The sequence below is a fragment of the Orycteropus afer genome, unplaced genomic scaffold (assembly GCF_000298275.1).
Source record: "Orycteropus afer afer isolate SDZICR_OR568_19922 unplaced genomic scaffold, OryAfe1.0 scaffold00173, whole genome shotgun sequence".
NCBI classification, from domain to species: Eukaryota; Metazoa; Chordata; class Mammalia; order Tubulidentata; family Orycteropodidae; genus Orycteropus; species Orycteropus afer.
Window position 1 is genome coordinate 4,348,541 of NW_006921760.1, and position 12,916 is coordinate 4,361,456.

Below are 12,916 nucleotides of genomic sequence, written 5' to 3' on the forward strand. Positions count from 1 at the left end.
TGTATTAGGTCAGGGTGTCAGTTGGCCAGATATGACCACTCTTGTCAATGACAAATCACTCTTGGAGAAACTACAGCCAGATGTTCCTCAAAGCAAGGATGGTGAGACTTCATCTCATTGATTCTGGACATGTCCTCAGAAAGACAAATCATTGAATTAGAACATCATGCTTGGTCGAAGGTCAGCAAAACACAGGGAGATCCTCAGTAAGATGGGTTGACATGGTGGCTGCAACAGTGAGTCTAAATATAGCAACAGTTTCAAGGCTGGTGCAAGACCAGGCAACGTTTGTTCTGTTATGCCTAAGGTCTCTATGAATAGAGTCAACATGATGGCAATTAACAAAAACATGTCACTCAGGCTTTAGAGAGATGGGTTGTCTTATAAGAATAAGATACCCTAAGATCTCATCTCCTTACAAAGGCCTTGGTACAGCTACCAAATATTTCCTTGCTTGCATTAACAACTGAGCAGATGTGAAGACAGCTGAATTGTTCAATTGCACTTACTTCCTTGAGAAGCTGTGCTCATTAAGGTTCTACTGTGCTCAGCACATAATATGATTTCTGTAACAAAGAAGGACATGACTAACCATGTTGATGCACCTAACTGATGCACCAAAGACTATGTGCAATTCTTGATCTCAGGTTGCTGGAGTTGGCAAGGATGGCTTTGCAATTAACAACTGGGTTGTTGAGGGGTATTTAAGAATAAGGGAAATTCTAAGAATTAGAAAATAGGAATGTTATTATGACATACTTTTAAATGGAAAAATAGGTTATAAAACCATGAGCACAATATTATTGGATATACATATGCATGTAAACAGACATGCATGTACACACATACAAAAGGTCTAGAAACATGCATACCAAAATACAATTCATGGTTTCTCTAGATGATGAGATTATAATTGATGCTGTTTATTCATAGACCTTAGTACTACTGATATTTGCTACATGCATATATAGTGTTTTTTATGATACAAAATAGTTTTAAAAATAAAAATGTTTTGTGATTTATATATTTAAAAAAAAAAAAAAAAAAACAACTTTGATCTGGAGAAAGAAAAGAGAAGAGAGAGAAGCTCATCCAGTCTGTATTTGTAACATTGTAGTGTCCTTTGCTTTCCTACTGGGACCAGGATCATCTCAGACTCATCCATCTCCTAGATGTGGGATTTGACCTCCAAAGAAAAGTAAGTCAAGTTTCTTGGTTGATGTGGAGAATGGTGTCTCCTAAGTCGCTATTTCACCATCACAAAACAACCACCACCAACTGCCATTCCCTGTGTTCTACTCAGGGCGACCCCACGTGTGTCAGAGTAGAGCTGTGCTCCATGGGGTTGCCAATGGCTGTGATCTTTCAGAAGATCACCAGACCTTTCTTCGTGCACCTCTGGGTGGATTCCAACCTCCAATCTCTCAGTTATCAGTAGAGTGTTTGCCCATCCCAGGGACTCTAACCTATTGCAGTGCCATTTTAAATAAATCCTGTGGATCAAAACCAGTAGTTCTTAAGTGACGTACAATGGATAAAGAAGGGCAAAACTATGACTGAGTCAAATGCAGTAATATTTCATAGTTTATGAAAGCTGTGTGTAGGTGTATGGAAGTATGTGTATGCAGTATATTGCATTATGATAGAAGATTGTACTTTTTACTCTAGGCTGCTGCCAAAACGTTGGAAAGGCACCACCCAAAGAGACAATTACTAAATCCGTCTTATAGATGAATAAACTGAGGGTCTGAGATCTCTAAAGAAACTGCCCAAGGTCACATGAGAGCAAATGGCAAAGGCCATTTTACTTATCAATACATCATTCTCTCCTGGAGAAGACAAGTCTTACCAATGAATAAATGAAAGATATATGCAGTGAAGTAACACACACGTGTTAATAATTACTATTTTTTAAATACTATTCGTTTAACATCAGTGTTGCAACTTCCTAATTGTATTTTTGAGACTTAACATTTTCCAGACTTGCTGATTTATTAACTCTCAGAACCCTAGCCACAGTTTGAACTCCAGCTAAATTTTCTTTTCACGTTCAAGCATGGTTTGAACTCTTATACCGTGGATTGGTTTTGTTTTGATTACTTTTCTTTGTTACCCCAGCACATCACTTCACTGCGAGGAACCAGAACCCTGGTTCCTGGCTCTCCCCCACTTCCTGGTGCAGCCCCCTAGCCCAGCCCTCCAGCCTTGGGCACACCCGACTGTCTTGGGACATCATTGTGGCAGAGCGGCTGAGTGAACAGATTTGCAAATGAACATTGCACCTGGACAAACAGGACCCAAATTGGTCAGCTCCAAGGACAACATTGCTCTGTGGATCATTTTACTGGCTACAATCACGTCCATCTCATGGAGAAATATTCCTTCCAAACTCAGTGTCGGTAAAACCCCAGGAATGCCTCTCACTAGCAAGACAGACTTCAGAGTGGTTTTTGCAATTTGGAAATACCACTAAAGTCATAGTTCAGTGATTTCATGTGTTTGTCTCCTGAGCCTCTCTTTGCTCAAGACCCACAGATATTGTTTACTCTGGTTCAGTGGGGCCCTGATCCTGCCCACAAAATCCCTTGGGCTCCTGAAAAGTGAGCAAACAAAGTAGTCAAAGCCACAAAGTTGGAGGGAAAGCCCCATGTAGACCACCCCACCCCAATGCAAAAAGCTAAAGGGGAGCTCTGGTAGCATAGTGGCTAAGACACTTGCCTGCTAACCAGACAGCTGGCGGTTCAAACCCACCAGCCACTCCTCGGAAGGAAGGTTGGGCAATCCTACTTCTGTAGTGATACTGCCTCGGAAACCCAAGGAGGGGTCGCTATGAGTCGGGGCCGACTCGAAAGCACATAACAACAACAACAACAACAAGGAGGTTTCTGCCTAAGGCAAGATGTTATTTTGGTGAGATTAGGGAAACATCTGTGGCTTTTTTTATTCTGTTTTTTTAAATGAAAACCCGTTCCCATGGAGTCCATCCAGACTCATGGCACCCCAGGTGTGTCAGAGGACAATCGTGCTCCACAGGGCTTTTAATGGCTAATTGTCCGGAAGTCCATCTCCAGAACTTTCTTCAGAGGCACTCTGTGTAGACTTGACCCTCCCCCTTTTGATTTATTAACACTGTGCACCACCCAGGGGAGAAGCAGACATTTACTTCTTTCTCACATAGGTCAAATTCAGGTGTAAGCAGTCCAAGAACGGTATGTCAGCTCCGTGATCGTCAGATCAGAAAGCCAGGCTCCTTCTCTCTTGTTCCTCATCCTTGACACAGGCTTCCATTTCATGGTCCACAAGGACTGCTGTAGCTCGCTCTACCACATCTGCATTCCAGCCAGTAGGAAGGAATGCTGAAAAGTAAGGGCCTCTCCCTCTCATGAAGGAAATCACCTGTAACACTTTGCTTCTGTATCCCACCTTGTTCCCAATCTTAGTCCTGTGGTCACACTTATTTGAAAACGAAGCTGAGAAATATAATCTTTATTTGGGGCAACTGTGTCCCAGCTGAAAATCAAGAGTTCCAGCCTACAGAAGAAGGCAAGAATGAATATTGGGGGGTGGGGAGACAGGTAGCACTCTCAGTCACGCCATTGTAACCAGGTGATGTGGTTACACAGCAGCCAAGTGTTTAACCACTGTGCTACCATGGCTCCTTCTTTGCAGGCCAGTGTGAAAAAATACGAAGAATGTAGTACCAGGATTGGCGGAAGACTCATTAACAACCTGTGATATGCAGATGACACAGCTTTGCTTGCTGAAAGTGAAGAGAACTAGAAGCATTTACTGATGAAGATCAAAGACTCCAGCCTTCAGTATGAATTACACCTCAACACAAAACCAAGATCCTCATAACTGGACCAATTAACAACATGATAAATGGAGAAAAGATTGAAGTTGTCAGGGATTTCATTTTACTTGGAGCCACAATCAATGCCCATGGAAGCAGCAGTTAAGAAATCAAACGACATACTGCACTGGGCAAATCTGCTATAAAAGACCTTTCTAGAGTATTAAAAAGCAAAGATGCCACTTTGAAGACTAAAGTGCACCTGATCCAAGATTCCATAAAGATTATACTGAGGCATAACTTAGAACTCTGGGGCAGTTCTATTCCGTTACATAGGGTCGTTATGAGTCAGAATGTACTTGATAGCAAGTCATAGTATTTTCAACCACCTCTTATGAATGCAAAAGCTGGACAATGAATAAGGAAGACCAAAGAAGAATTGATGCATTTGAATTATGGTGTTGGCAAAGAATATTGAATATACCATGGAGTGCCAGAAGAACAAACAAATCTGTCTTGGACGAAGTACAGCCAGAATGCTCCTTGGAAGCAATGATGGCCATATTTCGTCTCATGTTATCCTAATGTTTGGACCAGTCAGTTCCCAGAGAAGAAAATCATGCTTGGTAAAGCAGAGGGTCAGTGAAAAAGAGGAAGACCCTCAATGAAATGGATTGACACAGTGGCTGCAACTATGGGCTCCAACATAGCAATGACTATAAGCATAGTGTAGGACTGGGCAGTGTTTTAGTCATTGTACATAGAGTCAGTATGAGTCAGAATTGGTTCAAGGATACCTAACAACAACAGTCCTCCCTGAAGGATCGTTGGAGGTGCAACAGTTAAACATTTGGCTGTTAACAGAAAAGGCAGCAGATTCCATAAAGCTTATACTGGGGCATAACTTGGAACTCGGGGGCAGTTCTATTCCATTACATAGGGTCGCTGTGAGTCAGAATATTCTTGGCAGCATGCAACAACCACAGTCCTCCCCACACGGAAGCTTGCAATTTACCTTTTATTTGGTGTTCCAGGTCCCAATACCACCCTCATTCCTGGTAATGATCTTAATTGTACTGCTGATGCCATTTTTGTCATTTTGCCTTCTCAACAGAGCCTCATTGAATGACGAAGAGTCACAAAGAGGAGGGGGTTGTGGTAGAGAGGGATTGAGAGCAGAGCCCCTCTAACCAAGTTGAAATGACTGTCCAGGTGGTAGGAGAGAAGTCTCCAGCTCCCTTTGCTGGAGAGAAGGCTGGAGAGCCTGTCTCTCTTGGTGGAAATGGGCTTTGATAAAGGGAGAGCAGGCAGGACAAGTGACATAATTTGACAGCCAAACCTAAAAACGCCATTGCTGTAGAGTTGATTCAGACTCATAATGACCCTATAAAAACCAAAACTAAGCTAATCAACTCTATGAGTCGATTCTGACTCATAGTGACCCCCATTGGGTTTCCAAGGTTGTAATCTTTTCAGAAGAAGACTGCACATCTTTATTCTGTAGACTGGCTGGTGGAGTCAAACCACTGACCTTGCAGTTAGCAGTCAAGTGTTTAACCACTGTGCTACCATGGCTCCTTATTTGCAGGCCAGTATGAAAAAAAATGTTTTAAAAATGTAAGACCCCTTGTTGAAAAATGATGAATTTCAAGATGTTGATGGCAAAGTATTAAACCAAGCAGATTTGTTGTGTTGTTATGTGCCGTAAAGTCGGACCCGACTCATAACAACCCCTCCTTGGGTTTCCGAGACAGTATCACTACGGAAGTAGATTGCCCAACCTTCCTTCCGAGGAGTGGCTGGTGGGTTTGAACTGCCAGCCTTCTGGTTAGCAGTCAAGTGCCTTAGGCACTCTGCTACCAGAGCTCCCAAGCAGAAGGCCCTTCTAAACACTAGGCTCTGCGCAACTGCACAAGTCAAATGCCCACAAAGCCAGCCCTGAGGTGAAGGTAGAGGAATATATTTTCACGGTGATGGTTCTTTCTCTTTAAATCCTTTTCTAGGCCAGTTAAAGGAGCTCTAGTGGTACAACAGTTAAGTGCTTGGTGTTAACCTGAAAGGCTGAACAGTTGGAACTCACCCAGCAGCTCCATGAGAGAAAGTTCTGACGACCTGCTCTCCTAAAGATTAGAGCCTTGAAGACTCTATGGGGCAGTTCTACTCTGTCACATTGGGTCACTATGAGTTAAAATCAATTCAATGACACCTAACAACAACACTAGACCAGAGAACACTCTTACTGCCCAAAATCTGTGGCTACAACTGCTGCTTTGAGTCCATGTAGCAAACATGTCTTGGTACATGCATCCAATGTATGTCTGTAACCCTGGCATTTCCTTTCCTAATAAAATCCCAATTTTGTATTACTTAACCTTCTCTGAACATCATTTGTTTCAAGAAAGGCTGGTTCCATCTTCCAGTGCAGAGAATATGTTCTTTTTTGGCTAAGCCAATCACATGGACCCATTGCTTTTGCCTAGGAGCTCTGGTGGTGTAGTGCCTAAGACATTTGACTGCTAACCAGAAGGTTGGCGGTTCAAACAAGCAGCCACTCGGAAGGAAGGTTAGGCAATCTACTTCCATAGTGATACTGCCTCAGAAACCCAAGGAGGGGTCTCTATGAGTCAGATCTGACTTTACAGCAGTGCATTTGGTTTCTGGTTTTTTAGGATAGGCATAGGCATATGATGAAATTTGGGCAAGGGAAATGTGAGAACTGATGCTTGGAACTGTGTCGCATCTTGTTTGTACTCTGAAGACACAGAAGAGGGCATAGTTGAGGGAATTGCCAACAGGCAGTGATAGACTGTGAACAAACAGTGCCTAGAGCAGCTCTCCCTTGATGAGTTGTTAGAGGAGAAAACCAACGCTATTATTATTTACGCTAGTTGGGTTGGGGATATTCTGTTACTTGCAGCCCAGAGCATCTTATATGATTTATCCTAACATCCTAAGATTCAAAACCAGGCACAAAAGAATGTGTGCCCCTTTTCACTATGTGACAGTAGGTATATCTGACACCAAAGTCCATATTGCCTTTTTATTTACCCACATACACCCAAAGAAACAAACCCATTGCTGTTGATTCCAATTCACAGTGATGCCATGTGTTATAGTGTAGAACTGCTCCATCAGGTTTGGTTGGCTAATCTTTAAGGAAACAGATCACCAGGCCTTTCTTTTGTGGTGAAGCTAGGTGGGTTCAAATAGTCAAACTTTAGGTCAGTAGTCAAGCACAAATCATTTAACATGCTGTCAATTATTATATTTGAAGATCATTTTAGACTCGCTTTTTTCTGAAAATTCCCTTAGACTTTCCTGCTAAGTGTTACTACGATTGGACATTTCCCTGGCTAATAACAGTATGAAAACTACTTGCTTCTTAATAGAAAGGGAATCACAAAAGGCCCAGATGCAAGTCCCCTCAGGTAATTTGTGTAGGATGTGATAAACCCTCACAGGTAACCAACAAAATGATACCACAATGCACTCACTTGACCCTCGCCTGACCATTGTGTTGGTTTAATTACAAACATATGGAAGGACAAATTAGCTGATTCTCTGGGGTGAGCCAAGCAGTGACAGAGCCCGAACCAGAGAAATCCCAGATTTCATTGGCAAGGCCATGTTTTCCTGGGGTGCTTTGCGCAACTTACAGATGACACAGCTGCAGGTGTTGGCTGTTCTGGTTAGCTATCCAACAGTGCAAGTGACTGATGTGCAGAGGGAATGATCAGTTGGTCTAAGTAGGAGTCTCTATGCCTGTTGAGCTGCTTGTTTTCACTCTCTCTGACTGGACCATCCTCAAGTACTCCCTCCTGAAGCTATCAATCTTGGTAGCTGGTCAGTCAACACAGGCTGTGACAACACTCACAGCAATTGAAGGGGACACCTAAGGCAGTCATTAGGGTCATGCTTCCCCCACATTCATGGCCATGCAAAGAACACAGTAATATGAATACAATGCAGATTGTATTGCTCTGCCATGTCCTGCGTGGGGCCTGACTTCTGCATTTCTAACCAGCTCCCAGGTACTGCCAATGCTGCTGGTCAGTGGACCACTTGGTAAAAAACAAGGGTTAACTTCAGACCATGATAAAACTGGGGCTTTGCTTTCCTTTGAGGGCCTTGGATTGACCTGGTTAAACAGAAATTTGTGGTTGGTCAGCCTGGGCATCTTAAGGAAATGAAACCATGACATGGAAAAAAAAGCAAACATCTGTAAGCAAGTGTAAAATTGACACAAAGATGGATAATATCCTGGCACTACTAGAGTCCTTGATTTTGGTGGTTCCTGAAGCTCTGCTAAATCCCTCAAGGTAGGTTGTTCAACTCTTCCTCAGACTACCAGGACTGTAACTGCCTCTCTTTGTGTAACCAGCTAGATTTGGATTTCTATTACTACAATCAAGAGTTCTCGTACTGCTACTGAAGGAGAACAAAGTAGGAGGTCTTACACTCCTGGATCTCAAAACCTACTATACAGACACAGTAGTCAAAACAGTCTGGTATTGGTACAATGACAGACACATAGACCAGTGGGATAGAATTGAGAACCCAGAAATAGATCCATCCACCTGTGTGGTCAGCTGATCTTTGACAAAGGGCCAAAATCCATTCAATGAGGAAGAGATAGCCTCTTTAACAAATGGCTATCCATTTGCAGAAAAATGAAAAAAAGATCCATACCTCATACCATACACAAAAACTAACTCCAGATGGACCAAAGACTTAAATGTGAAACTTACAACTATAAAGTTCATCAAGGAAAAAATAGGGGCAAACTTAAGGGCCCTCATTTATGGCATAAATAGACTATCAAGCATAACCTAACATGCACAAACAGCAGAAGACAAACTAGATGGTTGGGATCTTCTAAAAATTAAAATTTTATGTGCTTTTCCAAAAGAGTAAAAAGAGAACCTACAGATTGGGAAAAAATATTCGGCAATGACATACCTGACAAGGGACTTATCTCTAAAATTTATAGAAAACCCAAACACCTCAACATCAAAAAGACAAAAAAAAAAAAAAGTCCAATTAAAAAATGGGCAGAAGACATGAATAGACACTTCAGCAAAGAAGATATTCAGGCAGCCAACAAACACATGAAGTAATATTCACAACCATAGCCATTAGAGAAATGCAAATCAAAACAACAATGATATAACATCTCACTCCAGCATTAATAGCAAAGTTCAACAACACAGAAAATAACAAATGCTGGCAAGGATGTGGAGAGATTGGGACTCTCATACACTGCTAGTAGAACTGCAAAATGATACAAACACTATGGAAATCAGTATGGCAATTCCTTAAAAAGTTGAAATTAGAAATACCATTTGATCCAGCAATTCCATTACTAGGTAGTGCGTAAGGCATTTGACTGCTAACCAGAAAGCTGGGGGTTCAAACTCACCAGCCACTCCTCGGAAGGAAGATTGGGCAATCTGCTTCGTAGTGATACCACCTTGGAAACCGAAGGAAGGGTTGCTATGAGTCGCATCTGACTCAATGGCAGTGCATTTAACCTAAAGAAGTGAGAGCCAGAACACGAACAGATATATGCACTCTCACATTCATTGCAGCACTATTTGCAATAGCAAAGAGATGGAAACAACTTAAGTGCCCATCAACAAAAGAATGGTTAACCAAACTATGGTACATACACACAATGGAATACTGTGCAATCCTAAAGAATAAGGTAGAGTCTGCAAAACACCGCATAACATGGATAAACTTGGAGGACATTATGCTGAGTGAAATAAGTCAATCACAGAAGGACAAATATGTATTAGTCTGATATTGTGAAAAGTCAAGGAAAGGATTATATATGGAAGGAAGCTTTCTTTGTTACTAGGGATGAGAGGGGAGGCGAGGGAACACTGCTAGATAGGTTGATTGAGTGAAGTATTGATTTGAGTGAAGGGAAGGGCAATGTGCCAAAAGTGAGTGATCAACACTGAAGAAGAGGAAGACACAGAGAGGTGCACAGGAGCTACAGACAACAAAGATAAACTCTTTTCCATACATAATACTGCATTGTCAGTGATAACAAACATTCATCTATGGGTAAACAGGTGGGTAGACAGGCTGAATGACCAGGTATGTCTAGGCAAAAGGGAATATACCCATGACCATATATAAGGTTGACAGATGATATTTCTACATATATATTTGCATGTGCTGTAAGAATGTCCAAATATATAATAGATCTAACAAGGTTCAAAATTATGATAACTTCTTTGCCACAGCCAACCACCCTGAGGTAGTGAGTAGTTGTACCTGTGGGAGTGAGTAGTTGTACTTGGGGGCTCGGGACCATGGTCACAGGGTACATCAAGTTCAACTGGCATAACATACTACACAAAAACATAGTTCTATATCCTACTTTGATGAGTAGTGACTGCGGTCTTGAAAGCTTGCGAGTGGCCATCTAGATGCAATAATGGATCTCTCCTAGTCCAGAGCAAAGAAGAATGAAGAAAACTAACTACTCATGGAAACAATTACTCCAAGGGACTAGTAGACCATGTGATCCTTGGCCTATATGACCATGAAACCAGAAGAACTAGATGGTGCCTAGCTACCACGGTCAACTTCTCAGAAAGGGATCAGTGCAGGAGATCCTGGATTGAATGGGAAACAATTTGGAACAAAACTCAAAATCAATTTAAAAAAAGAGAGCAGGTTTACTGATCTTATAGAGCCTGGTGAGACCCCTGAGACTATAGGCCCTAGTTACTCTTCATATCTGGAATTGAACACACTCCTGTGGCTTCCAGCCAAACAATTGATAGGCATATAGGGTGAAAACATTTGCATCAGGTAGAGGGTGAAGATTTGCATCTGGTAGATACACTTCTTAGAGTAATCAATTGTGGGGGAACAGAAGGCAGTGTTTACACAAGGAGATAGCTGGGGGCAGAACAGGAGTGCACAGGAAAGGACATAGGAAAGAGGTAACTATAGGGAGTAAGTGGGAAGACAGCTGTTACATTGTGGGGAATTGAAGTCAATGTCATGAAACAAAATGTGTATGAACTGCTGTATGGAAAATGAATTTGCTCTGTAAACTTTCACCCAAATCACAATAAAAATTTAAAAAAGAAAAAAATTCATTTAAAGGAAGGTAAAAGTAAAGATCGCCATATGATAAAAGGTATTGTTAATACCGCTTTACACATTTTTAACAGAGCTTAGTTACTGTTGTCTTCTAGGACTATAGAACCTAATTCAGTGCGGTCTTCTCTGAACAAATATTTCAGGAGAATCTCACCCTCTGATACAGAATTCAGATTTCATCATTCCCCTGGAACTCTTGGTTCTGTTTTTAATATCTAACAGGTGACTTAACCAACTGCATTCGTAAGATCAACAAGTAATGAAAACCGAAAGGCCCTGTGACATACTCAGGGCACAGAGTGTATCAAAAGCAGAGCAAACTCATGACTCGGCTCAGGATTCCCCTCGTTCTCTGCTTAGTGTGTCCCCAGCACTGTGATTCCGGAATCACAATTTTAATGCAGGAACAACACAACAGAAAAAGCCACGTGACTTCTATATGCCTAGGGGAGTGTGGTATAATATTAAAAGTCTTGAAATTCTGAAGTCTGCTCATGAAACAATCAAAAGAGCCCTGTCAGATACTCCCAACCCCAGGCTGGGATCACTAGCCCCTTCTCTGAACTCTCATTGTCCTCTGAGTACACTTAACCTGTGCACCTAACCCATCCCACCCTAATGTAATTATTCATTTATGAACTCATCTCCCCAGCTAGACTTTGATTTCCTCTAGCGTGGGACCTGTGTGTTATTCCTCTGTCGGCCCAAGACAGTGCTTGGCATAGTCAGGGCATTCAATAAATGTTTGTTGAATTAAATGAAATTGAATCCTGACCTTAGCAACTGAATCTTAGAACTCTTACTTACCCAAGATAATAAGAATCTATTTTCCTGACTCCACCTTCAAAGAACTTGAAGTGGAACCACATGATACCTTGATCAACCCTCCCCCAGGCTGTGGGCCAATATGTGGGCCATCGTTCTAGGGGGAACTTGTCAATCTCTGTTTAACTTGAGTTTCTGTTTCAAAGGGTAAAACTCAGACAGTGCCCTGGACTTCTAAATGAATTCATGATGAATGAAGAAAGGCCCATTCACATGCCCTAATTTTCCTTCCTCAGGATCAAGTTAAGCCATGCCAATGTGGGTTACTGCAACCTCCACCCCTTCCTCCTTAGAAAGTTTTCTTTAACATGGGTGGAAACCCAAAAAAACTTCTCAAATTCTTCTCAAAATCCCAACCATAACTTTGAATAGTTGAGACACATTGGGCATATTATATGTCTGAACTTCATATCTATCATATTTATCTCTCTGAATTTCAATTCACTCAAATAGAAAGTGAGAATAATATACCTACCCAGTTAATTAAGATTGTTGTGAGAATTATGACAAAAAATGTAAAATGTTTAACAGAGCAGAATTCCTGTATAAAGCAAGTGCTCAAAAAGTAATAATTGTTATTATCATTAATAATAATCCCATACAAATGGCTACAGAGAGGGAAAGGCCTGAAGCTGCAAACATCCAACTGCCCCAGACCTGGAGGACACCACTCCCCAGATATCTTTTCCCCCAAGTAGTGTCCTCTACAAGGAGCTCTGGTGGTGTAGTGCCTAAGGTATTTGACTGCTAACCAGAAGGTTGGCAGTTCAAACCCACCAGCCACTCCATGGAAGAAAGAAAAGATTTACCACCTTGGAAACCCAAAGGGGGTTGCTATGAGTCAGAATCAATTTGATGGCAGTGAGTTTGGTTTTTTTCTGAGCCTTATCTACAGGTGATATTAAGGTCTCCAGGAGGTACAAATGTTTTGCCCTTGACTGCTAACCTAAAGGTTAGTGGTGCGAGCTCCCCCAGCAATAATGAAAACGAAACCTGTCAATTTGCTTTCATTAAGAGATTACATGGGCTTCCGGCAAGATGGCAGACTAGGCAGAAGGATTGCAAAGACCCTCTTCAACAAAGAAAAGGCAAACCAATTAACACAGACACAGAAGATAATCTTGGACCCCTGAGCCTTGAAGGGAAGGATACAGAATTGGACTAAACCCCAAC